This window comes from Panthera uncia, chromosome B1, assembly GCF_023721935.1.
Source record: "Panthera uncia isolate 11264 chromosome B1, Puncia_PCG_1.0, whole genome shotgun sequence".
In the NCBI taxonomy this organism is placed as follows: Eukaryota; Metazoa; Chordata; class Mammalia; order Carnivora; family Felidae; genus Panthera; species Panthera uncia.
The window spans coordinates 103,716,298-103,743,114 of record NC_064811.1 but is presented as its reverse complement, the minus strand read 5'-3'; positions in this window follow the sequence as shown (position 1 = coordinate 103,743,114).

Here is a 26,817-nt window from a genome sequence, read left to right as displayed (position 1 = left end):
TATCATGTTTTAAAAATAACATGTAAATGAATGATTTTTTTTAAGTATTCTAAACTCTCTCCCTCCTGAAATTTGCTGTCACCTAAGATCCTGACCTCCTACAAGATATTTATGTTAACATTGTCTCTAGGTACCTGGTACCCAGTACAAACTTAATTCATATTTTAATTCATATTTTAAAATATATTTAAAAAATAAATAAATTACTCCATCTTGGCTACCACCTTTGAATAAAATTTAATAGTTTAGTACCATGACATTTGAGAAAAAAAAATAGGGCCAACATCAAAGAAGAACTTAATTTTGAGAAGTGAACTTTTTAGAAAAGTTTCTAATCTCAGAAGCACTTAGTTAATGCTAATTAACAGCCATCAATTTAATTTAACTTTTTTCTACAATATTGCTATTATTGGTCTCCATCTGGACTAATTAATAAGAACCCTTCTTCCACTAGTTCTGATCATCAGCCAAATTTCATTTTCCCCAATCTGGTTTGATTAAGAAATATTGCTACTCCATCTGTACAGGCTTATTTCTCTAATAAGCCAGCAACAAATTGAGTGCTGATTATACCACCAAAGCTACGTTCTAGCATATCTATTGGGTATCCTTCTTGCCATTTACAAGGTGTGAAAAAGGCTGAAACTGAAAATGTCTCTTCCAGAAAAATGCTCTCTACATAACACATTACAATTTAGAGTTTAGAGCTGGAAGTGTGTTGTTTGGAAGTCAATGCTAATTATGAAACTTACCTAGTCAGTTACACATAGAAATTATGAATAATCAACAGCCACAATACTATCAAATGAATAAATTATGCCTTTAAGGTTTTAGAAACAAGGACATCATCTTATGAGGACATATAACTCTTATTTTATATACGTATTCACAATAATTTATATTTTATGAAGAATTTTCAATGACACTTTTTTTTCAGAAAAAGGAAGGTTTACATTATAGTAACTCAACACTAAAACACAATAAATGCATGCTATTCAGCTTCCAGATATTCGTCTATAATCTATTCAATCTAAACACTTCTACACTTTTATACTCTTCTAACTAGATTGAGTACACTGTGAATTGCACCACTACCTTGATTATTACTTGTTCTCCCAGTGCGACATTTTCTTTTAAGTGTTTATTTATTTATTTTAAAAGAGCAAGCACGCACGTGCACAAGCGAGCATGAGCTGGAGGAAGGGTAGAGGGAGGCGAGAATCCCAAGCAGCTGACAGCACAGAGCACAAAGCACCAGGCTCAATCTCAGGAACCGTCAGATCATGACTTGAGCCAAAATCAAGAGTCAGACGCTTAACCAACTTAGCCACCCAGTCACCCCAAAAATCCAAAGTTATTTTAAATTTAGAAAAACCCTATATTATTTATAACATCTAGTTTTTTGGAAATCAAACAATTTACATTTGTCTTATTTGCAAACAAGTTTTAGAACATTTTTTTCTCAATGACCACAGAAGGAAAGAAATACATTTCAGAAAAATCACTAATAAAAGGATTTTATTCCAGTTATGACCTTTTATTCTGCTTTTGTAAAGAAAAAAATATTAGCACCAGTTTAGGTTGACAACAAAATGGAGAGTAAGGTACCCAGATTTCCCATATATCCCCTGCCTCACATGGGTACAGTCTCCCCCATTATCAACATCACTCACCAGAATGGTACATTTGTAACCAAGGATAAACCTCCATTGATACATCATAATCAGTCAAAATACATATGTTACCTCAGGGTTCACTCTTGGTGTTGTACAATCTTCAGATTGGGACAAATGTATAATGACATGTGTCTATCAGTATGGTGTTGAAAATGAGTGGTTAAGAGTACACATTCTTGCATTGTACCTGTTCTCAGTGAAAAACATCTTCAAGTTCCTCACACTTAGTATGATGTCATCTATAGGTTTTTTTTTTTTTTTTTTTTTTTTTTTTAGATAATCTGTATTAAGTTGAGGCAGAAAAGGAAGAAGAAAAGGAAAAAAAAATTCTCCTTGTGATAAGAACTCTCAGGATTTGCTCTCTTAATAACTTTCCTGCATACCCCAGAGCAGTATTAACTATAGTCATGACATTATACATTATCTCCTTCAAGAGAATAGGGTTTGGGTCTCTGTATCTTTTTAAGTCCTACAGTTAGTTCTAAGACACATAAAAGTTTGAGAACCATTGCACAGTGATTTTTAAAATCACAACTTTTGGGGCACCTGGGTGGCTCCATTGGTTAAGTGACTGACTCTTGATTTCGCTCAGATCATTATCGCATGGTTCGTGGAATTGAGCCCCACATAGGGCTCTGTGCCCACATCATGGAGCCTGCTTGGGATTCTCTGTCTCTACCCCCTGCCCCATGCTCACATGTGTGTGCTCTCTCTCACTCTCCCTCTCAAAATAAATAAATAAACTTAAAATAAAAAATAAAATCACAAATTCTTAGTCTTCAGAAGTATGTTTGTTTGTTTGTTTGTTTGTTTGTTTGTTTTTACAATTTTACCCTTTCAGAACTGTCTCTCCTCCCTTCTTCACTTCTTTAGTGGGTTCTCCTGGATCTGACTCTACTTGGGCAGTCTTACCCCCAGTGGGCTCTCAGGAAATATTTGTTGAAATAAACTGTGTAAACAAAGCCTTTATGAAAAATCCGAGCTTTAGTCTGCTTTGCACTAACCAAATTTCATTTCCTTTAGAAATTAGCCTGAGGTTATTACTTTTTCAGAGTAGTGGAACAGATTTTGCTTTTCAGATCTATGAGCAAATCATTTAAAATAAAAATCCAAACAGAAACACAATTCTTTCCCCTTCTCTGCCATGTCCATATTGGCATTTAGAAACAGAACTTAAATGATGACAAATTTGCCTGAGGAAAAATTGATTTAATATAATGCTATAATGCTTTATTGCTACTTTGCTGGTAACTGGATGGAGAATGCAGCATGTGGCTCTGATTCACAAATTGCATTTCTAATTCAAGGGCATATTCAATCAATGAAATACAGTTTTTAGTTTAAATTTTAGAACATATTGAAATATTTGATCGAAAATTGAGTTTTGGGGGCCTATGGCTTTCTTCCCCTCAGAGGATCCTAATTGAAGCCAAATTCTAATGAAGCTAATAAAAATTTAGTGGATTGACAGTTGATTACAAGAATGCGTTTGTTGCCAACTTACTAAAATTAATCTATTCCACATGTAAAAACAGCGTATGAGGCTATTCTTCTCTTTGACTCATGTTATTTTAGCTTGAATACCTACCTTAGGATCCAAGTTCTCTTATAAGACTATCTTCCCTGAAATTGCTGGTGATAATGCACACATGGCTTTTCATGGCTATACAGGGCTGCATGTGGATCTTAGGCTTTTATATATGCGAGCACATACGTGTGTATTCACACACACACTCTCATTAACAGATCACATGCATGTCAGCCTACATGTAACAACGTTCTATCAGTGTTAAGCTGAGATGCTGAAGCCTACATAAATCAAGAGATTCAGAAGTTGGGTTCTCACAGCAATTTGAAACTAGCACTGATGTTATGTGCTATGACAGGGTTTTTCCATTACACAATCAGATAACCCTGTATAATGTGACATAAATATTTGGCAGATCTTCGCTTTGCAAACATACATATACTGCATCATGTTGTATAAAAGGCTTCTATACCGTGGATGATGCTGAAAATGAAAGCTCTTGGTTTTATATATCATGTGTACATATTTTGCTTATGAGACCTGAATTAATTTTGAAGGTAAAACAATACAAAGGATTGCCCTTTGAAAGACAGTATTTGTTTAACAATGTATTTCTAATGTTAACCAAAAGAAAAAATGTTGAAGAATTAATTAGTAATCACAAATGATAAATGAAGCCTACATTTGGTAAATATAAGATAAACTATCTCGGCTCATAAAGATATTTTGTCATTAGGTTATAATCTTACAAAACATTAGATACTTGGAAATACAATAAGCCTAAAGGAAAGATTTTAAACGCGAGGAATTAAAAATGAATGTAAAATCTTAGACATAAGCTTACTAATATTATCCTTTATATATCTTAATGATATTTGATATAAATGGCATAAATTTTTTTTATTGTTGTTTTATATATATTTTATAATGAAAATACAAATATTTACCAAAAATAGGAAATACTCATTGAATGTGACTATTTAAATGCCTTCTAGATTTTCATCAAATTGCATGAGAAAAAATTACGGTGAAATGCAGTTATTAGCATTTTGGGTTCTTTAACATGTCTAAATCTAAGCATAGGAAACCATTCTTAAATTATTAACCCTCAATTTAAATCAATTTAATTAAATATAATACCAATTACATATCAAACAATATGTAATACTGGTTTGGATTCACAGCAAATAAGAGGCAACTCTTTATTAAGTCATTCAGTCTTCTCATACGCTAACCCATTTGGTCTGTAACCCACTAATCCACTTGGTGAATGGTCATTAGGAGTTCTCTGCACCACACACTTTGCTAGGCTAGGAGATTCTGGGATGAATTAAATAGACATAGGTGGGAACTTCTCTCTGTTTTATGTCCAGCAGGGAAGATAGACATTCAAAATATCAGTATACATGCTTCAAGACACATATTTTCTATCATTTATATATATACATATATACACAGTATATATAATAACAACTAGTATTTGTTGAAAGTTTATGTACCAAGAATCATATTAAGGATTTTACATGTATTAATTTGTTTATTCCTCACAATGACAATGGGTAGGTATTATTACTCACATGTTATAGTGGAGGAAATTGAAGATCAGATTTATTCTAAAATGCCTAAAGTCATACAAATTATCTGGTGTTAATTTACATGAAATACATAGAAGTAAGAATTAGTGTGCAGAGATAAAATCCAAAAAGTTACAAAAAGAATAATAATTATAATATTCATTAACTATTGGAGGTTTTTTTGACTGTAAATAATTCACAAAAAGATCTTTTTAACAAAGGGTTAAATGTTTTCTCTCAAAATGGTCAGTAAAGTATACGAAATCTAATTTTTTAATGAAAAACAGAAATTATGCTTTCTAAATTTAAATATTTAAATTTGTATTCTACAAGAACTGAAAACTACTTTTTACATATTTTTATGTTTTGTACTACAGCTAATAGTACATGATAGCTAACCTTCAGGCTTATCCTGGTAGTTTTAAATTCAAAAATAATAAGTTATGAGGAAATTTGTATTTATGAGGTATTATTTGCTATAAAATTTTGCACAAGAAAATCATTTTTAAAATGTGACTCAGTTTTGGGTATCTGGGTGGCTCAGTCGGTTAAGCAAACGACTTAGGCCCTGGTCATGATCTCACGGTTCTATGAGTTCGATCCCTGCGTTGGGCTCTGTGCTGGCAGCTCAGAGCCTCGAGCCTGCTTCAGATTCTGTTTCTCTCTCTTTCTCTCTCTCTCAAAAATAAACATTAAAAAAAAAAAATGTGACTCAGTTTTTCCCACAACACATTTCCTTCATGTAGTTATGATCTTTAATTTCTCTTTGTTATTAAACTCTATTTTTCATCATAAAAAGAATATGATACAAAATTGTAATTTTTTTCCTCATAGTTGCATACCATGTAAAGAAAAGCATAAACCTTAAATCAGCATTTCTATTCTCAAAAGCCTTTGGCAAACACCAAAAGACAACATCGAGAATTTTTTTGCAGACCTAATATATAACCAAGTTACCATGAAGCTATGAATAAGATCTTTTTCAGGGACAGAGAATTATCTAAAATTTATGAAACAAAAAATAAAAATAAACAAAACTTGTCTTAATATATATGCCTCAAAAACCTCTACATTTGGATACTGGACCTGGTTTCATTTAAGATTATTATAAGTAATCCAGAAGCAAGAGCCCTCTATAAAATCTTCACATCCATGGAAGGTGCATTTCCAGATAATTACATGCATATCAATGCAAAGAAATTACAGATCTTTTTTTAAAATATTTGTTTGATATATAAAACAAATATATCTGAGAAGCACTGGAATTAACACTGCAATATCTGACAGTAAATTAGATGCGGGGCTAAAAGAGGAAGGACAGAATTATTTAGTAACTCGGAGCTTTCTTGCCTGAGAGGTGGGAAAGATGGAGTCAGGGTAGAGCAGATTCTGGTGGAAAAATAATTTCTTAGATTCATTCTTGTAAACTAAAACCTCAGTAATGCTTAAAGCCACAACAGCAGATGGTTCTATGAGGGTGACAAGTTAGATAAGGAAATGAAGGAGGATAAAAATTTTACCAATGCCCGGCTTCAGGGTCTAAGAGAGAAACAGAAGCCAAGTGCTATAGAGAGTAGATGAGTGTTTACAACTGAGTTAAGATTGCTTTTGACTTTTGAAAGAGCAAATTCATTCACCTGAGGAAAAAGTCGTTTTAGGGCAGTAGAAATGATATACTTTTCCCAAACATTCAAGAGTGCCTATACTTTATAGGCACTTTAAATTTCCTGAAACTCTCTAACAATAAACTGTCTGTGAAAGACCTTCCTCAACATCTTGTCATGTCTTTAAAAGGCTCATTTAAAAAAAAAGAAGAAGAAGAAGAAGAAAAAGGGTGCCTGGGTGACTCAGTCAGCTGGGCATCTGATTCTTGATTTTGGCTCACATCATGATCTCATGGTTTGTAAGATTAAGCCCCAGGTCAAACCTGGAGTTAAGCTCAGCCCTGAGCGTGGAGCCTACTTGGGATTCCCTCTCTCCTCTTTCTGACCCTCCCTGCTCATGCTGTCTCTCTCTCAAAATAAATAAATGTTAAAAAAAAACAACTCTCTCTAGTTCATCACTTTTTCCCTTTTAATTATTGTCTAATTATACAGCAAATAAGTAAATAGATGTGGTATCATATCATTTTATATCAGAAATATATCAGTAAATATCTTTAATAGATATATTTTTATTTAACTTACTTACCAATATCATAATAGTCCCTCAGTATCATCTTACAGCCATTCTGCTTTTATTTTTCCGCAATTATCTAAAAAAATAACTTAGTATGGTAATATTTTTGAATTGGTATCTCAACAAGGTCTATCTTGCAATTGTTCAGTATATCTCTAAAATCTATTTTTATGGTAATTTAATGTCACTATTTTTTTTTTTTATAATCTGTATCATTTGTTCTGGAAATTTTCAGCATTCTGCATTTGGCTAAATGTGTCCCCCTGGTGTTATTTAATATGTTTTCCACCCCCTATATTTCCTGCACATGGTTAGTTAGCTCTACAGTCTTGACCAAATATAAACCTATTTTCTTTTCCTTTTTTTTTTCTTTCCCTTCCCTTCCTTCTTCGTCTCCTCCCCTTCTCTACCTCCCTGCCCTCTCCTCTCCCTTACCCTCCTCCCCTTCCCTTCCTTCTCCCCTCCCTTCCTTTCCCCTCCCTCTCCTCTCCCTTCCCTTTCCCTCCCTCTCCTCCCCTCCCAAAACCAAGAGTCAGAGCTTAACTGACTGAACGTCCCCAGAGCCCCTATCTAGAGCTTCTTTGTAATAGTTTTTCTGTTGCTGCTGTAACAAATTACCACAAACTTAGTGGCACTAAGCAACCCATATGTATCATCTCATATTTCCATCAGTGGAGAGTCCAGGTACCATTTATCTGGATGTTCTGCTGAAGTCTTGCGGGCTGCGATTAAGGTGGCACCCAGGGCTGCGATCCCCATTTGAGTCTAGTGCTTCTCTTTTGAGCTCACTGATGGTTGGCAGAATTTGTTTCCTAGTGCTCTTAGGACCAGGTTCCTCTTTTCTTGCTGTAGACTGTAGGCCACTCTCAGCTTCTAGAGGCCTCCCTCTTCACCAGTAGTTCAAAATGACCTTTGTGCTTTCTTGCTCAAAGCCAGCAAGACCTCATCCATCTGATTTCTGCCACCAGCCAGAGAAAACACTACTTTTAAAGAGTTTATCTGATTATATCAAGCCCACCCAGATTATTTCTGTATTTGAAGATTAAAGGAGTTGGAACTTCCATTATGTCTGAAAAATCTCTTCCCAGAAGTGCCCAGATTAGTCCCAAATGAGAATCTCACAGAATTCTGCCTACCATGAGCTTGTCATACAAAACTTTTCTCTTGGGGATTTTGTGTCTATTTGTCACATCTCCTGGGAGCTCTCAACTAAGGTCTTTTCATGTTTGGTTTCTCATGCTTGGTTTTTCCTTCAAGTCCCAGTATAAATATATTTCCTCAGAACGGACCTCCTTGATTACCCTACTTCAATCTTCCTGTCACAACATTCTCGGTTTCCTTCATAACAATAATCACAATTTCTGTTTATTTAATTGGCATATTTGCTTAGTTGCTTATTGTTTCTCTATCCCATGACAACATAGAACCTAAAAGACCATGAAACTTATACACCTTCTTATAACTCCCAAGCCTACCTGAGTGCATGTACCCAGTGGATCCTTATGAATTGTCATATTATAGCTTATGAATTTTATTGAATGAATGAAGAATATCGGTCTCCAAAGATGTAAATAAAATCTAAGCTATGAAAAATAGTCAGTTGCTACTCACAATATAAAACCTTTATATATATGGAACTGTAAATTCCTCGAAACTGAATTTCTGCTTCTTTTATTTCAGAAGTAACAAACTTGGCATTAATTTTTAAATACAAAAGTAAAATAACCATTTCACTGAGGAAGAATAATGAAGAAAAAAAGAGAAAAGCACTGAGCAGTATATGTCCTTTTGACAAACCACACATGTTAATCTCTTTTGATCACATACACACTCACATACTTCTGAGGCTTTCCTTTACTTGCAAAATATGGTACATTAAAACACTGCAGTGGAAATAGATGGGAAATTAGGGAAGAAAGTCATATTTTTCAAAGCTCATGATATTAACTTATTTCCGTTTTCAATCAGAGCCTAGGATTTTCACACTCCCATAATCTTGTCCTTTCGAAATGCTTTTAGGGGCACCTGGGTGGCTAAGTTGGTTAAGCATCTGACTTCAGCTCAGGTCATGATCTCAAGGCTCTTGAGTTTGAGTTCCTGGTCGCGTCAGGCTCTCTGCTGACAGCTTGGAGCCCGGAGCCTTCTTTGGATTCTGTATCTCCCTCTCTCTGCCCCTCCCCTAATAGCGCTCTGTCTTCTCTCAAAAATAAATGAACATTAAAAAAAAAAATCTCTTAAAAATGCCTTTAGCATATTGCATTTAGCAGAATAGAGTGTTGGAACTAAGCTACCCTCTGTGCTCTTTTTGGTCTTCTAACCAAAGAATGGACAAATTAAGGGTTTAGCTCCGGGTGGTGTACTAGGCACTGTTCAGTTTGTCTCCTCCCCTTCGAAGAGTTAAGCCCCAGTAATTTGCGACCCTTCACAATGAACCCTAAAGCTTACTTTGCTTTATGCATTTTCACATTTATTTAGCATATCGTGTCTTCAATATAACTTAAAGGCAGAGGAATAAGGGCATGTATTTCTGGCCCTTTTACTCCTTACTTTTCATCAACAGAGCCCTGACACTCACAAGTCTTTTATTTAGTCCTTCCTTTTATGGGGATATTTGAAAAGGCAGCGATGTTAGCTAAAGCAAATCCTTTGTGTTAGCGCTGGACCCACCCACACTGCTTTGGCTTCCTGTGTGGCTCTGGCAGCCACTCTCCTTCACAGACAACTTCTCCAGTAGCTTAGAAGACTGGGCTGTGCTTCCCTTCAACCTCCTCAGTTAATAAGCTATTAATAAACTGCACTGTGTAATGAATAGGCTTTATGGGGGATCTTGCCCTCTTTGTTTTATTCACGCATTGGTATCTATATTAGCACTCCGATTTTAAGCCTCTTTCTCTTCTTTCTCCTCTATTTGTAATATTATTTTTCCCTTCTCCCTGGCCTCTTCCTGCAATTTACTGTTTGATGTAGATAATTTTTTCCTGAGTTTTTTTGTTGGCTTGCATTTCCTCCCTTCAGTGGAGTGAAGTAACAAGGTGCTCTAAAAGAGTGAGCAGGGAAACATGAAAACTGAAGGTTGAAATTTTGCAGATGTAGTGCTTTTTATAAATTCATAGCTCTCTTTCAGTACCTGAAATGTCATTGTTTTCATTAAGAAGAAATATATACATATCAGACGGAGCATACATATTTTTAATTATGTGATAATAGTCGTGATAAAATTATCACAATATATCCATTTATTAATTTCACTTCAAATAAAATATCTTTCTGGATTGGTATTTTAAAAAAGAAAAGAAAAGCCACATACTTTTGAAAGATTTCCTGGTCATTCGATCGTAATGAGTTTGACTGAAGATAAAATGAGAGCAATTTTTCTCAGTGATGAGAGTAATTTTATATTTAATACTACAGGTTTCAGAAGAGTTAACCACAAATTCCTAACCCTCCCATAGGTTCCTTACCTTGCAGCTCACAGAAGCTGTAAAAGTAACTTAGATTTTGATGTAGACCATTTTGTAGTGTATAAAATGGTCAAATAATGAATTAATATTCCACATTGACTTTATCAATTGCTTTACTTGGCTCATATAAGTAGTGAGGTTCCTTAAATTCCCAGGCTTGGGCTACATCTCTAAAGTGTGTATGAGCCAGAACAAATAAAATTAACATATAGATGATGGATTACTCAAATTAAAATTGAAAATTCTGGAATGAAAAAAGAGAATCTTTAGAAAAACTAAGCACCTTTATATTTTCCTTAAACTGAACTAAATTATCAATGTGCACATTGGGTTCTTACAAAGCTCCAGGCACTTTATAAATGGATTACAATTATACATTGTCTTATCAACACAACAATTCCATTAAAGAGATTCTATAATTATCACCATTTCTCAGAATAAAACTGAGGCGCAGAGATGTTAAATAACTTGTTCAGAGTTACCAATCCAGAAAGCAGCACTCCCAGAAATTGAACAGAGAGTACTTACAGACAATGTGTCCCTCCCACAAATGCACCCAAACACACACACACACACACACACACACACAAACTCAGTTATTTTTAATAACATGTTTGCCACTATGCTTGCTGCTATATATACATGGTATTTTTATCTTGGCAGTAACACTGTAAAATAAGTATCATTTTAATTCCCATTTTATGATTGAGAAAACTGATTTAGCTGGGTTAATTTATGTAAATCAGTAAGTGAATAAATAGCAGAGTCGGGATCTGAAGCCAGCACTCTCTAACTCCAGAGCCTACCTGTTTTCCTGGATGCCATTGCTTCATTCCTAACCAAACTCTAAGGCTGTCTTTGGGTATTTTTTAATAAAAATCTGTGCAGGACTCTACCTAAGGGATTTCAGAAATGCCAAAGTATAATTGTATAGTTCTAATTCATTCTATACCAGTTGCTTGTGGCTGATGAAAAAAATTACTATACATGCAGTGTCTTAAAACAACATAATTTTATCATTTCACAACTTTGGAGGCCAGAAGGCCAAAATCAAGGTGTTGACATTGCTGCACTCCACCTGGAGGCTCCAGGAGAAAAGCCCTTCCCTGCCTCTTCTCCTTCTGGTGGCTGCCAGAATTCCTTGATTTGCGGCTCCATTTCTCCAGTCTCCAAGGTCACCATCTCCAAATATTTCTCTGTTCTGTCTTCACATTGCCTACTCCTCTGTGTAGAGTATCCCTCTTACAAGGATGCATCGCAGTGGACTTAAGGCCTATATGGATAATCCAAGGTAGTCTCTTCACCTCAAGATCCTTAATTTAATCACATCTGTCAAGATTCTTTTTTGCCATATAAAGTAACATTCATAGGATCCAGGGATTAAGAAATGGATATATTTATCACATACTTCACATTTATTAATATTGTAACTGTAATTATCACCTTATTTTCGGCTCCAGGAAAAGACCAAGCTATCTTTTTTGCAAAACTAATCCCAACACCTTGTACTCCCAATTCCATTTCTTTTGATTCTATCCTAGGACCATATCCCACCAATCACCCCTTACTTCATGTACCAATTTCTCTTTCAATATTGGCTCCTTCCAGAAAGCCTATGTCTCCCCTGCCATTAAATACAAAACCAATAACAAAATTTTTTAAACTTCATTAAAATTTACCTTTCCATCAAGACTGCCCATTTCTCTTTTCTTTCATCAACAGATTTCTTAATTATATCATCTTTTAGAATCCTCTGACAATAAGATATCTTGGATACTTCCCCCATTGCTTTTAGGATTAAAATTCAAGCTCTTTTTCTTGACATTCAAAATTGCTTTAAATCTGATTTCCATGGTTGTCCTAGTCTCATCTGTTACTCATTACATACTCCTAAATGCAACATGCATATGATAGATTAAACAAGGTGCTAATTCCTTTACAATCCCCCCCTCCACACACACACACACACACACACACACACACACACACACACACACACATTTAATCTGGATAGGCTCTGTGACTACTTTCACCAGTGCAAAATGAACTAACATGGTGCCAGTGTTCAGGCTTGTGCCTTAATAGACTGGCAGCTTCCATGCCTGCCTCTGAGAATTTTCTCTCCAATAGTCCTCATCCACCATATAGAAGTCACACTATCCCAAAACCATGCTTGGAAGACTGGTATTGTTTAGTATGTTTAATAGTCCAAATTGAGCCTATCTTTTCTGTCATCTTTGATAAGGCATCAGAAATATGAGTGAAGTGGCTCTGGTCATTCTAGACCAGCCCACCCACCAGCTGAACACTATTGAGTGGCCTCAATCAATACCACATGGAGCAGAAGATTTGGCCAGATGATCCCTGCTGGAATTTCTGAAACACAAAATAATGAGATAAAATCAAATTGTTATTGTTTTTAGCCTCTAATTTTTTAGGTAATTTGTTGTGGAACACAGGATGGAATTTGGAACTTCAAATATCACTGACTTTTTTTTTTTTCATCATGATAAGTATATTCTTTTATCCCCATCCCCTACTTACCCCATCCACCCCCCCCCCCCCACCCAACTCCCCTCTGGTAACCATCAGTTTTTCTCTATAGTTGAGTCTGTTTCTTGGTTTGTTTCTCTCTCTTTGTTTTCCTTTGCATATTTGTTTTGTTTCTTGAATTCCATATATGAGTCAGATCAAATGGTATTTGTCTTTCTCTGACTGACTTACATCACTCAGCATTGTACTCTCTATCTCCATACATGTTATTGCAAATGGAAGATTTTATTCGTTTTTATGAGTAAGTAATAGTCCATTATATATATCTCACATCTTCTTTATCCATTCATCTATTGAGGGACATTGGACTGATTCCATAATTTGGCTATGGTAAATACTACTGAAATTAATATAGGGGTACATGTATTCCTCTGAATTAGTGTTTTTATATTTTGGGGGTAAATATGCAGTAGTATGATTCCTGGATCATAGGATAGTTCTATTTCTAATATTTTTGAGAAACTTCCATACTGTTTTCCACAACTGTTGCACCAATTTGCATTCCCACCAACAGTGCAAGAAGGTTCCTTTCCCTTCATATCCTCACCAACATTTGTTACTTCTTGGGTTGTTGATTCTTGACAGGTGTGAGGTAATATCTCAATGTGGTTTTGATTTGCATTTCACTGATGATGAGTGATGTTGAGCATCTTTCTATGTGTCTGTTGGCCATTTGTATGTTTTCTTTGGAGAAATGTTTGTTCATGTCTTCTGCCCATGTTGAGCATCTTTCTATGTGTCTGTTGGCCATTTGTATGTTTTCTTTGGAGAAATGTCTGTTCATGCCTTCTGCCCAGTTTCATTTGGATTATTTGTTTTTTGGGTATTGAGTTGTATCAGTTCTTTATAAATTTTGGATACTAACCCTTTATCAGATATGACATTTGCAAATATCTTTCTCCGTTCAGTAGGTTGTCTTTTGGTTTTGTTGACTCTTTCCCTCACTCTGCAGAAAGTTTTTATTTTGATGTAGTCTCAATAGTTTTTTTTTGCCTTTATTTCCATTGTCTCAGGAATATATCTAGAAAAATGTTGCTACCTCTGATGTCACAGAGATTCCTGCCTGTGTTTTTTTTTTTCCAATGATTTTTATGGTTTCAGGTCTCATATTTAGGTCTTTAATCTATTTTGAGTTCATTTTTGTGTGTGGTGAAGAAAGTTTCGTTCTTCTGCATGTTGCTGTCCCATTTTCTCAACACCATTAGTTGAAGAGATTGTCTTTTTCCCACTGAATCGTCATTCTTCCTTTGTTAAAGATTAACTAACTATATAATTGTGGGCTTATTTCTAGGTTTTTTGTTCCATTCTATTGATCTACGTGTCTATTTTTATGCAAGTGCCATCCTGTTTTAATAACTACACTTTGTCTATAGTCTAACTTGAAATCTGGAATTGTGATACCTCCAGTTTTGCTTTTCTTTTTCAAGGTTTCTTTGGCTATTCAAGGTGTTTTGTGGTTCCATACAATTTTTAAGAGTATTTGTTTCAATTATGTGAAAAATGCTGTTGATATTTTGATAGGGACTGCATTAAATGTGTAGATTTCTTTGGGTAGTGCAGACATTTAAACAATGTTCTATCATCCATGAGCATGTAATATCTTTCCATTTCTTTGCGTCATCTTGTATTCCTTTCATCAGTGTTTTATAGTTTTCAGAGTACAGGTCTCTTACTTTCTGAGTAACTTTATTCCTGGATATTTTATTGTTTTGGGTCAGTTGTGAATTGTATTGTTTTCTTAATTTCTCTTTATGCTGCTTCATCATTAGTGTATAGAAATGCAGATTTCTTTACACTGATTTTGTGTCCTGCAACTTTATTGAATTCATTTATCTATTCCAGTAGTATTTTGGTGGAGTCTTTGGGGCTTCCTGTATATAGTATTATGTTATTTGCAAAGAGTGAGAGTTTTACTTCTTCCTTGCCAACTTAAATGCCTTTTATTTTTTTATGTTTTCTGATTGCTGTGGCTAGGACTTCCAGTACTATGTTGAATGAGACTGGTGGAAGTGGACATCTTTGTCTTGTTCTTGACCTTGACAGAAAAGCTCTCATTTTTTCCCCATGAGTATGGTATTGGCTGTGGGTTTTTTAATCTAAGGTCCTTATTATGTTGAAATATGCTCCCTCTAGACCTACTTCACAGAGGTTTTGTTTGTTTGTTTGTTTTTTATCATGAATGGATGTTGTACTTTGTCAACATGTATTAAAATGATCGTATGGTTTTTATGCTTTCTCTTGTTGATGTGATGTATTACATTGATTGTTTTGCAAATATTAAAGCACTCTCACATCCCAGGAATAAATCCCACTTGATTGTGGTGTATTACTTTTTAAATGCACTATTGGATTTGGTTTACTAATATTCTATTGGGGATTTTTGCATCCATATTCATGAGAGACATTGGCCCTGTTTTTGTGGTGTCTTTATCTGGTTTTGGTATCAGGATGATACTTACTTTGTAAAATGAATTTGGAAGTTTTACTTCCTCTCGTATTTTTGGAGTAGTTTAAAAATGGGTATTAACTCTTCTTTAGATGTGTAGTAGAACTCACGTGTGAGCTGTCTGGTCCTGGACTTTTGTTTTTTGAAATATCTCTGACTTTTGGACCACATATCAATCAAAACTGAATGGGCCTAGAGGAGATTCTTAATAAAATCTGGAAGGGTCTCAGTGAGATTATTGGTGAATTCTGGGAGGACAGAGAGGAATTTGTAGTTGGTGGTTAGAGAAAATGATATCCTTATTATCTAGTGGAAAACATTGGCAATAATGTGGAAAATAGAAAGGTTATCTACTTAACTTATGGATCTGGCTCTGGAGATTTCCAAGCAAAAGGTAGAAGGTGCCAACTCCTTTATCTTAGATGCCTATGAGGAAATATGAAAGACAGACATAAACTAAAGAAGGATTTTCTCAGCTTTCAAACATAATATACAGAAATATAAAGAAGTAAGAACTTCCTGGGTTGGAATTAGTCTGTTTCTTATCTATATTCTCTTTCAGAAAAAAAAAAAATTCTGAAAGTAAGAAATGGCTTCAGGATAAACATCAAATCCAGCATGAAGATTAAAGATGCTTTGCTAAGGCCACAGAAAAATTTGTGGTGGTGCAACACATACCATTTCAGGTAGTCAAAAATCAAAAAGATTACCTTATTGATCTTGTCTTCTAAGAAATGCTTCTGGGTCTTAAAGACATTGTTTCATAGAACCCTCACACAGTGTCTTTCACAAGATGGAGAAGGGTCTATCTAATCAAGTGGCCTAAGGAAATTTGTTGAAAACCTGTAACATTTTAAAGAGGATTATATCATCAGAAGCAACAATACCTTGGACCGATGGGGACAGAGATAGTACAAAATGAAAAGAGACCTTATGGTCCCCTAGTATTTCAAATGGGAAAAGAGATATATGTGGTTGTAAACATGAACCAAGAAGGATAATTCAGAAGACAAAGAGCTCATGGGATAGAGCTAAGAGCCAGAAAAATTTTTCTTAGGAAGCAGGACTCAATCCTAATCAAGGAACTGATGACACCTTCCAGGCTGATTCAGAGTTTCTATGAAACAGTGACTACTACCTGCCCAAGAATATCCTCTTTTTTTAATGTCATATTAAAAAAAATGCTTATTTATTTATTTTGAGAAAGAGAGAGAGAGAGCAGAGAGGAGGGGCAGATAGGGAGGGAGAGAGAGAATTGCAAGCAGGCTCTGTGCTGTCAGTACATAGCCTAAGGTGAGACTCCATCCCACAAACTGCGAGATCATGACCTGAGCTGAAATCAAGTGTAGGAAGATGCTGGACTGATTGAGCCACCTAAGTACCCCTAATGTCCTCCTTTTTGAGTAGGAATATCTATTGTGGTTATCCTGTCTCAGTCTTACCATTACGTAGTGAGCTTTTTTTGAAAGGAGAGGAGAAGGAGTGTGGATACGTAACAGTGTAGTTCACATAATTTTAGAGTGAGAGGGCTCATACTCAAGAGATACCTACGGAGCAGCATAACACCTGAATCTAACTTAGGTGATAAGATCCAAAACTTAGAGCTAAAGGGATGAAATTTAATGGTGTTGGAATGGAGAGAATGTGTTATTTAGGGGAAGGCAGCCAGAATATGAATAATATATGACAAAAGGGAGAATGATAGTGGACTAGAAATGGCCAAGCATTCTCTGAAACTTCCCCCACTAATAGGTGGGGCCTGTTTTCCCTTCCCTTAAGTGAGAGCTCTCTCGCTGCTTTGGCCAACAGAATAAGACAGAAGTGAGGACTGTGCTAAATTTTTGTCTCAGTCCTTAAAACATTGACAGTGTATACTTCCTAACCTTTGAAAGACTTGCTTTTAGATTCTAGTTGCCATGCCAGGATCAGCCAAAGCCACATGGCAATGCTACATGCGGGCACCACAGCAGATATCCCTGAGTTCCCAAATAGCAATCAGAATTAACTTCCAGCTCTGAGTGATACATCTTGGATATCTGAGGGCAGTTTAACCCTCAGATAATTCCATCCCCTGTCACTAACTGACTATAACTGTGAAAGAGTCCAAGTAAGAACCAACCGTCCGCCCTGAGTCAAAACTCAGTGCCATGAGAAATTATTATAAATTCTAGTTTACGCCACTATGATTTGGGGAGGTATATTACACAGTAATAGACAAGTGGAAACATGAATTATTTTATTTTGTTGCTGTCCAACAATTTCTATAATCTCACCAAAACTGTTTGTCATTTTTGCTATAAATAGTTGCACAGCCACGGGGTATATTTTGCAGACCTTCTTGGATTCAGAAATGTCCATGAGATAATTTTAACAAGTTAAGTGTGAGCAGAAATGAATTACCCTACCTAATCCACAATATTTCTGCTCCAAATTTAATTACTTTTTGGAATAGCTCATTATGATTTTATTTTATTTATTTTTTGCTAAGAAAAACATTCTTTTCTTAGGATAAATTGAAATCTCATCTCCTTCTAGCAGAATCTTTCTCCCACACATGCAGATTCTTATTACCTTTTCTGCCACCTTGGAATCAGTACTTTTTCCTCTGTGCTCCAATCACATTTTAATAGCATTATTTTTTCTTTCCTTATGGTAAGTAGGAGAATAAATCTCCTCACTCATTATTATTCTAGACCACTTGGGCTGCTGTAACAAAATACCACAGACTGGCTGGCTTATAAACAATTGAAATTTATTTTTCGCAGTTGTGAAAGTTGGAAATCCAAGATCAGTATGGTCAGGTGAGGGCCCCAGCCTGTATCCTCACATTGCAGATGAGGTTAAGAAACTCTTTGGAGTCTTTTTTATAAGAGCACTTATCCCATTCACAAGGGTAAGCCTCCCAAAGTCCCCACCTCCTAAAGCATTGCCTTTAGGGGTTAGGATTTCAACATAAAATTTGGGGGAACACAAGCATTCAGATAATAACAAATGTATTAACATTTTGGTATCAAGGAACTAAATTACTAGCACTCAACCCAATGTTAGATGCATAGAAAATATTTTAAACTTGTTGAATAGAAGATAAATGCACTAATTAGCTACAGTGTTTATTTAAATTCCTTAGGATCTAGTAAGTTAAATTTTGAAAGCCAACTTTCAGATACTATATTTTATATCTTTTTTTTTCCAAAATAAGTAAAAACCTTTTAAGGAATATCATGGTAGTTTTTTTTTTTTTTCTATAAAATGAGTTTTAAAATAAATGTGTACATTAATGTTTTGGGTAGAAACAAGTGAAAGAGATTTAAAAAAACATACTGAGACATTTACTTGAAAATAAATTCTTTTCAATGGTCTCCCTCTAAAAAAAAATTCACCAAAGCTGCCAAACATTAAAAATTATACCAAGCCAGTTAATAGATCATTGTATTTGAAGTTATATTGTTATTTCAGTTTTACTGCTATCAGTTTTAGGATTTATTTAATTAAGATTTTAACACTTAACTGTTACCAAAGAGTATTTCCATCTTATTATCACAACTTCTGGCTGAATAAACTTCACTTACTCAGAGCTAGTTAGATCTTTCTTTTTATATACTTGGAGAAGGTTAGTGTAGTTTTAGATTAAAAAAAAAAAAGACAGAAAGAAACCTGAAGCTTGAAGTAAATTATTTATATTTATCACCAAATAATATTCATCCATGGATGTGTAGTAAAGCTTTTATAAAACTTTATAAAAGCATGTGCACTTAAAGTTTTTATAAGACCAAACATACACTAATTCAAAATGTTGTTTCTACCTTAAATTCATGCATAAATAGCCACACATAAGTGTTTGGAGAAAACCGGGAGTGTTAAGATAATAAGTTCAAATGAGAGACATAATTTGTTTAGTTTCTTTAGTACTTTATGATACTTTACTATTTCACTATCTCTTGGAATGTGGACATAGATTGTCTTTATTTTGCGGGGAAGCAGACTGCTAGAGTCTCAGACCTTTCCATTTGAACAGGAACCCTGTATCATTTCAAGTCAACACTTGGGACCAACTCAAGGAAGGATGTTGTCAGCACTGTGAACTTGATGTTGGATGAGGGAAAAGTCTCAAAAAACTCTTTTCAATTATTTTTTTCAAAGTTTTAAAACTTTCTCTACATTTCAACATATTTATATTTAGAGAAAACAATGTGACACTCTGACCTGTAAAGCATAAAAAGTCCTCTTTTGACCACCAACAAAGCAATATGTTTTATGTTTGTTTGTTTGTTTGTTTATTTGTTTGCTTTTTAAACAGATACTATTAAAAGAATTATGTGGCATTCTCAAAGATGAAGTGTATGTGAACATATACCTAATATTTTTTCACTGTGATGTGTAAAACGCTTAGGCTCATGAAGTGATTAAATAGTAATATGCTGAGAAGTAGAGTTGACAATTTTATACTTTGGACACTGTCTCTGTCTCTCTCTCTCTCTCAAAAATAAACATTAAACTAACAAAAAAAATCCAAATTAACCTCATATATGCTGAGATTTGAAAACGATTAGATTATGCTTCCTCGTCCCCGCTATACTTGAGCAGGATGAGTTTGGGCAAATAAGAAGAAAGGAGCTTTAAAAGGAAGCATACTTTATTCTTTGTAAATAAGACTAACAGACAGACATTGAACAGTTGCTTGGTAAAAAAAAAAAAAAAAAAAAAAAAAAAAAAAAGTTGATGCTTTATTTATATGCTTAAGTTTGTAGAGCAAATCTATGCAGTTCATATCCATTTATTATCAAGCATGTCTTCTCACTGCTCCACAGAGTTGCCATTTAAAGCACTATTTAATCTTGTTTGCAGTGAGAGGTTATATATCTATATATCTATATATCTATATGTTTATAGACATATAACTTCTTATGAAAGCCTAGATCAGCACTTTACTTGTGTACAGGGCTGAAGAATGTAAACTCACTTCCCTAAACACACTTCCCACAGAGCATATTTTCCTTTCTTTTCTTTTTCCTCATGAAGTTTTAATATGTCCTTAATGTGTAATTTTACTCTTCATATTTTTATACATTATTTGTACACATATACAAATATACATTTATTTCTTTGGGAGTAAAGCAGTAACATTTCTCCTATTGGTTGTAAGATACAATACAATATACATAAATATACATTTATTTCTTTGGGAGTAAAGCAGTAACATTTCTCCTATTGGTTGTAAGATACAATACAATATACAATATATAAAATTATACATATACAATATATAAAAATAAATACATTATATAAGTAGATAAATATATCTCCAAATGCAATAGATTCAGTCCAATACTTTTCCAAGTGGTTCTACAGTTTACAACCCCACTGGTAATAATGACAAAATTTGGTTACAACAGTCTTTTTAATTGTAGCTACTCTTCTAGGTATGTAATAGTATCCCCTTTGATTCTAAGTGGCATTTCCCTAATTATTAACGAAGTCAAACATCTTATTTCTATATTAATTGTTCAGGTGGACAAATGTGGTGAAAGTCTATTCAAATCCCATGCCCATTTTGTAGTGAAATTTTTCACTTTTTTTCTCATTGCTTTGCAGATTATATGAGATTTTTTTGGTAATATATTGTTATATGTGTTGCAATTTTACATTTGTATTCTCTTACTGCTTTTGATATACAGGATTCTTTTTATCTTTACTGTTGTCCGTTTTTTCAATCTTTTATTTAACGTTAGTGCATTTTGTATATAGTTTAAGAAATCTTTCCTTACTCAGAGTTGATAAAAATATTCTCCTTTATTAATTATTAGAGGCAATTGTTATGCCATCTGTATTTATATGTATAGTCTAACACAAATGATTTTGAATACAGTATGAAGGATGTTATCAAATATTATTTTTCTTGTCTATATCCATTATTCTGGGAATTAATGAAAAGACTCTTTCCTATAGGGTTTTCAATACCACTTTTGTGGTATATAAATATGAATCGTTCTATTTCTAGACTCTTTATTCTGACCCATTAGTCTATTAATCTCTCATCATGCCAATGCTTCAATATCATAATTCATGTAGCTTATAAAAAGGTGTGACACTCACTAATGTTTTTTTTTTTTTGCATTTTTCAGGTCTTAAAAATAGTCTTCTCTAATTTTAACTCTAAATTTTTGCATGCAATTTAGAATTAGTTTGTGAATTCATTCATGAACTTGTAGAGATTTTAAGGAGATTGCATAGATTCCACACAAAAATTTCTGAAATGCTGATAATTTTATAAGAGTAAGTCTTCTTGTTCCATGAATATGATATATTTCCCTTTATTTTGTTGTTTTAAAGTACTTTCAATAATGTTTAATTAATTTTTGTGTAGATATCTTGTACAAATTTCATTATATTTATTTCTAGTTATTTTGTTTACTATATTCCTATATAGAGTGGCATTTTTAAAATTTCACTTTCAACTACTTGTTAGGATATGAAAATATATATTTTTATATATTTGTCTTCTATCCAGAAATAGTGTTAAGCACATTTATTTATATTATTTGTAGACTGTTTAGTTTCTAATGTTCCCAATCATATCTATAAGTAATGACAATTTTATTTCTTCTTTAACTAGACCCTAAACTTTCATTTCTTAGTTGTACATTTTGCACTAACTAGCAATCTGGCATGCTGTTGAATAACAGAGATATAGAGTGTATTCTTGCCTCATTCCCATTCTTCATTCAGACAGATTTCAGTATGTTATCACTAAATATGATTTTTATGTACATTTTCTTTATAATATTAGGAAAGCTCCTTCTTATTTCTATTTTATCAAAAGCTTTCTTTCTCTATTTAGTTAATAATGAAGGAATGTTGAATTGGATCAATGCTTTCTCAGCAGCTACTGAAAAAGCCCCATGATTTTTTCTCTTTTGTTAATGCAGTGATATACCCAAACTTCTGTATGTATTTCACTTAGGTATGTTTGCATGATATGACATATTTTCTAGTCATATTTGGTGGAAAACTTAGTGTGGAAAACTTAGTCTGGTCCATAAGTGTCAGAAGTAGAATTTCTACATTATACAAATATATAAAATTTTTATATTATTGTTTTGTGCCTATATCTGAAAATGCCCCATCAAGAAATTTACTATAGATGAAAAGCACTGACTAAATTTTAATGTTATCCCCCAACAAATGAAAGAATGAATTAATAGTTGAAAATAATTATAAAAACAAGAATTAAGTGTTCCATAATTTTAAGATAAAATTACATGCTGTTGATCTGTTGATGTCTGGCTTATTTTTAGAACTTAGTAGTCATCTAATTTTTTTTTTTTTTTTTTTTTTTTTGATAACAGACTGACTCATTTTCAGAACCAATGTTTGTTTGTTTCAATTCCCTCCTCTTCAGAGTTACAAATTTCTAAGTAGGCATTTAAATTCATGTTTTTGAGTAATAATTTCACAAATATGCACATTCCCTTTACTGATATGCACTGGTAAGATGGCCATATGGCTGATATGCACCATTTATGTATGTATGGTGGCAAGACAAAAAATAAAAATGAGTGAAATCTGACACATACTGGGTATTCAGTAGCTTCAGTATAATCTATTGTGAGAAACGTGCATTTCCTCATACAATTTTAAATAATGCTAAGAATATTTCCATTCAATTGCAGATAGATAAGAAGAAACAGTCCTCAGAGAATGCAAACCTATGCTGGACCTAATAATACCTAATTTCAGGTGAAAATCTTTCAATGAGTATTATTATGACTGTCTTTTCTGACTACATGAGTTTGATTACCATTGCTATTTCACATTCCACTCATGTATTTATGTTAGCAATAATGAAAAAATATTCTAAATTATGCCTTTATAAGGGAAACAGAAGGAGAGTGAAAAAGTACCCTTTCTGGAATTATAATTCAATCTAATTTTCTACAAATATTTAAATACATTTGTTATATATCAGCTTTAAAGGAATTGATAAATTCCCAAGACATTCCAGGATATAAGCATTTTTCCTGTCCACATTTACTCCTAATTCACTTTTTTTTCTTGGTTATATTATATTGTGTTGAAACTATATGAGACAAGAAAAAGGTAGTCTTGTCTCATATAGATCAAAAATAGTTATGTCTTGTGTAGTATCTTAATGCTAATTGCATTCCATTACAACTCTGTACTCAAATGCTGGGTGTATTTTGGTTATTATCTAGAAATACTATTCCTTATTACTCTTGGTGGTGCCATTTCTTCTGTCTTTCTCTGTTTTCTCAACCCATCAGAGTGTTGCATACAGACTCAATATCTTCTTACTGGAAGGACAGTTTCCTGCTCAAACCAGACCTTAAAAGGAAGAATCATTGCTCCTTCAATGATACTCATAAATTTCTTTTCTGCTGATGAAAATAATGAAGCTTGTGGACAACGACTTGAATAACAATTTAGGAGGCAAGAGGACCATGCAATGAACTCAAGGCTGGAATTATATATCATGTACTTGATCTCAACTGATACAAAAAAAAAAAAAAAGGGATATTGCCATGACATTCTATAATTATTTTTTTAATGTGGCTTGAGTAGAAAGATAATACATTCATATGTAGATCACTTCTATCATCTGGTCAGAGCAAAAGAATAATATGCATACAGTTGTTGCTTTGGAAACATCTCAATTTTAACATCTTGCTAGAACTGTATAGAACTGTGGAATAATGCCCAGAACCTCAAGAAAACAAAACAAAACAAACCAAAACAACACGGACGCGTGCACACACGCACACACACATACACACACACACAACAAGCAACAAGCAACAAAAAACTAACTTCACTTTGAAGATAATTGTTAAATATTGACATTATAATAGTAGTTTGATCAATGATCTAAATTTTTTTTTTGAAAAAAAATCAAGGTGCTTAAAATTTTTAAATATAAAATGAACACAAGGTGTTTATTTGTCTCCTAAGCAAATTGTTAGGGTTTAGTATTTTTAATCATAAGTTGATAAAACTTTACCTAGTTAGAAGCTTCAGTTGAAAAATTGTCAAGTTTTGTTCAACTTTAAAATACACGTGTTCTTTATTGTATACTGAGAGATAATACAGTATGAAACAGTTATTCCCCACAGTATAATGTTGAATCAGCAGGCCTTGATTACTTACTCAGTAGGATGCCTTTGAATTGGTTAAATCAAATAACTGTCATGTTGGACAATTCATAGAGGACTAATGAAGTGGATAGAAATTGGAAAAAAGCCAAAATAGACTTTTGAAAAGGAAAAATGATGACCATGAAAATTATATATCATTCAGTTTAGGTGTAAACATCCATCTGTTTCCATTATGTTATAATAGTTTATTATTCAAATGCAGACTTTAAAGGAAGACTCTCAACTGATAAGCAATTGGTTTAGAATCTAATAAACACCAAAGAAAAGAAGATAAACATTTAGTCTTGCACAAACCATCTGTGTTTGACTAAACTGAAAAATTGGAGTGAAGAGACTTCTAAGAATAAGCTTCTGTTAAAATTTTCCATTTGTAATAAACAGTCACCCGTATCCCAAACAAAAGAGTATTTTACATTTAATTATTTGATACTAGCAATAAACATTAATTAAATGTAAAATTTAAAAATATTTTGGACATTATGAAACTTTTACATGCACGTAATATTGAGGGATGCAAATTTATAGGAAATATTTGTGCTAGTCAAAAAGGAGAATAATTTATTTATGACCAGAAAATCCATTTCTGGATGAAATTAGTGAACTCAATAATTCAATTTAGTTTCAAAATCAAATTAATGGCTTCAATTCAGCTGACTATTCCATTTAATATTAATATTAATTATGCTATTTTTATGATTTTATTTTAGTTTTTACTTTTAAAGTTTACATTGAAGTTTAGTGAAATTTTCTGAATGTTCAATGGAGTTTTTGTTGTTAGGCTTTTGATTGTATGCTTTTAATTAAAAAGACATTAATCGTTCAAAGCACTTTTAGTTAAAAAGGACTCAAATTTCAGTAAAGAGGAAAAGTTAACGATGCTTAATGTTTTAAGCTCAGTTACTGAAATTTAAGAAATAAAATAACTTAGATCTTGAATTATTGTCAATTCTTCTTTTAAAATAATTTTCAATTTTTCACTTTTAAACATATTCATTATCACTAGCTCGATGTCATTTCACTAAGTACTTGGGCAGTTGCTATAAATTCTTAATAGGCTCTCTATTCCTTCAGTGTCCTTCTTTTCCAATACAAATTATTAAATCCTAGGAGGATAAACCTTTAAAAATTTTTGATAGCTATTACCTAGCAGATCAGGGCCAAAGATTTTAGTCTCATGTTAAAACTATTTCTCAGATTAGTCTCCATCTACATTACTAAATTTATTTTGAATTTGTTTTCTGAACAAACTCTCCATTAGACTTTCTTCAACACCCATATGTAAGTTTCACAGCGTTAAGCTTCTTGTTATCTGTGGCCAATTTTTTCCTGAAGTATTGTAGCAAGTAACATTCCCACCAGCAGTGGAGATGTTTCCGTACATCATTGCCAAAACTACGTAATTTTGTGTGTTTTCAGTAATACCATCTTTTAATTATATATTTGCATTATAGTTGTCCTCAGAAACTGCTTAGTTTGCAAGACTGCTAATAGTAGTAAAGTTAAATAATTAAGAATAGATGTAAGATAATATTTGTATAATTTAATGATGCAAGTTCATATTACACAAACGCTATACTAGTTTCTGTATAGTAATGCATTGAATATGCTCAACAATTCTGTTTTATTACTCAAATAAGATAACTAAACTTTAAGAATGTAAGTAATATGTCCAAATTCACCAAACTAGAGGGAGATGTAGGTGCACCTCAACCTTATGCTTTACATAGCATATGACATTGTTGAGAATATAAAATGGTATGATGTAAGTACTGAAATAACCTCATTCATAGTATGCATGAAATGTTCACAAAATAATATCTTATAAATACAAATTCTGAACTGCTTGTGTGCAGAAGCATAACTAATTCATTTTCATACCTGTCACCTCCAAGCAAAAAACTTGGAACATGTAAGTATTCAATAAATATTGCCTTGTTGTAGAACATATATTCTTAAATTTCTCACTTCTCTTTCCCAAACTGAAAGACAGGACATTTATTTTAATAAGAGATATGATTATGTCAACAGTTGTTAAGATCTATTCTATGAAGTTGGACCCATTATCATTAACATGTTATTTAATAAATATTTGTTGAATGTCTATCATATGCCAGACATTGTTCTAGATGCTGGAGACAGTAGTTAATAAAACAAACAAAAAAAAATCTTAGCCTGATGGAGTTTAGATTCTAATAGAAGACAGACAATAAATGACACGAATAAACAAAATA